The sequence below is a fragment of the Panicum virgatum genome, chromosome 4N (assembly GCF_016808335.1).
Source record: "Panicum virgatum strain AP13 chromosome 4N, P.virgatum_v5, whole genome shotgun sequence".
Taxonomy (NCBI): Eukaryota; Viridiplantae; Streptophyta; class Magnoliopsida; order Poales; family Poaceae; genus Panicum; species Panicum virgatum.
In genome coordinates, this window is record NC_053148.1 from 47241658 (window position 1) to 47243736 (window position 2079).

At 37.4% G+C, this 2079-nt stretch overlaps 1 long non-coding RNA gene across 1 annotated transcript; it reads left to right on the top strand.

Moving 5' to 3' along the window:
* Positions 1–269: 269 nt before the first annotated feature.
* Positions 270–1299, top strand: LOC120670520. Its single transcript, XR_005673227.1, has 2 exons — positions 270–1061; positions 1158–1299. It is a non-coding gene; the product is annotated as an uncharacterized LOC120670520 (long non-coding RNA).
* The last annotated feature ends 780 nt before the right edge of the window (positions 1300–2079 follow it).

Genomic DNA, 2079 nt, shown 5'->3' on the forward strand with positions numbered 1-2079 from the left:
TGGTGCTGCAAACTCAAGTAGAGAGCACTGATGCTGTAGCAGTACCAATACCAGTTGAAGATGTTGAAGGTCAAGCCGGTGGTGGTGTGAACTCAAGTAGAGAGCAAACTCAAGATAAAGATGCAAGTGATCAAGGTATAATAACTGAGTTCAATCCAGAACATGTCATCTCTGATCCGGGTCTTCGCATTCCAATAGATCAATTTGGTCCTAATATTAGAGATGAAGTTAGTTCGGCTTTCAAACAAAAAGGTCCAACTTGCAGGCTATGTCTTTGGTCATTGATGTAAAAGCACGTTTGGTCAACTTGAGAAGTGAAGGTTATGAGCCATTACTTGATGAAGCCAAAGAATTTTGCTGTGAGAATGATATCCCAATACCAAATATGGAAGATAATGTACCAAGATTTGGTCGATCAAGAAAAGGAGGGTGAAACAATATCACTCAAGATCATTACTTCCGTGTTGATACCTTCTATGCTACAATAGATGCTATTACAACAGAGTTTGATCATCGATTCAATGAGGTATCTTCGGAATTGCTTACTTGCTTTGCATGTCTTGATCCAAGGGAATCGTTTTCTAAGTTTGATGTGAATAAGCTTGCTCGCCTCATGGAGATATATTTAGATGACTTCTCTTTTGATGATCGAAAAAAATAAAAGATCAATTACAGACCTTTCTTATCCATGTAAGGAGAATTGAGGAGTTCAGAGTTTGTCAAGATTTTGCAATCCTAGCACTAAAAATGGTTGAGCTCAACAGACATACGATGTTCCCATTGGTTTATCGTCTAATTGAGTTGGCATTGCTACTACCAGTAGCGACCGTATCGGTTGAAAGGGCTTTTTCAGCCATGAAGATAATTAAAACTGAGTTGTGGAACAAGATATTTGATGGTTGGCTTAATGACTTAATGGTTGTGTATATTGAGAGGGAGATATTTAAAGGAATTGATCTTCAATCTATCAAAAAGACATTTCAAGTGAAGAAAGATAGGAATATGAAATTGCCGAAGCATCCTAAACGCAACCGGACTGAACACAACTAATAAATTTATCGGTATAACTCTATACTCTAATTGTATATCTCATATTACATTTAATATTTTAACTCTAATGTTTCACTACTAATTTATGTTTTCTCTTTGTTTAACAGCTTATTTTGGTCCCGTTGTTGATTTAATGTGTAATCTACATGTTTTTCTTCATTTAAAGTACTTCTAAACGATGGTCTTGTTGTGAATTTTTATTTTCGTACAATATATGAATGTAGTCTAGAAATGCAATGCCACACCTAATTTTTTGGTTGTTGTCCGCCACTGGGTAAAAGGGTGATTAGCACAAGTGGTTTCGAGTACTTCGAGACGGAAAATGTCAGGGGCTCATCATGTTTGCCTTTTCCGTTGGGCAGCATCAGCATGTCGGAAGCTCACGGACTGAAACCAGGGGACAGGCTTCCAGAAAAGATCGCGTTCTGGCAATGGCTGCCTTGTACCACACTGGTCCTGTTTGATTGCATTCTAGCATTTCTAGAACGCGTCTTTTTAACTCCCATGAAGTACTAAATAAAATATATTTGAAATTTTTTTTAGAAATAAGTGTAATTTTTCACGACGAATTTAATGACGTAATTAATTGACGATTAACTACAGTGATACTACAGTAATCATCCTTTAATCACGTGGTCAAAGATCTCATTAGATTCTTCAGGGTTTCTAACACAAGGGTTGTAAAGTTAGTTTTGTAAATTACCTTTATTTGATATCTCTAATTAGCAGTAAAAGTGCATTCTAGGCTCTTGTAGGAACAAACCGGGGCCTGTTCTAAAAGCTGTAGGCCGGAAACAATAGGCTGTAAAATTTCAAAAGAAAAAGAAAAAGAAATAATAGGCCGAATGGCTGATCCACAGAGATTTCTGGTCTCAGATTCCAGCAGCAAATCGATCGATTGATTTGGCAAGGACATGAGCGGCACTCAAGTGTCATCTGCCAAATCTTTGGCCTTGTTTGGTTTCGCACGCTAGGAAATGCTAGGAAATTTTGACAACTACTTACGGTGTCAAGTAAAGTCAGTTTACA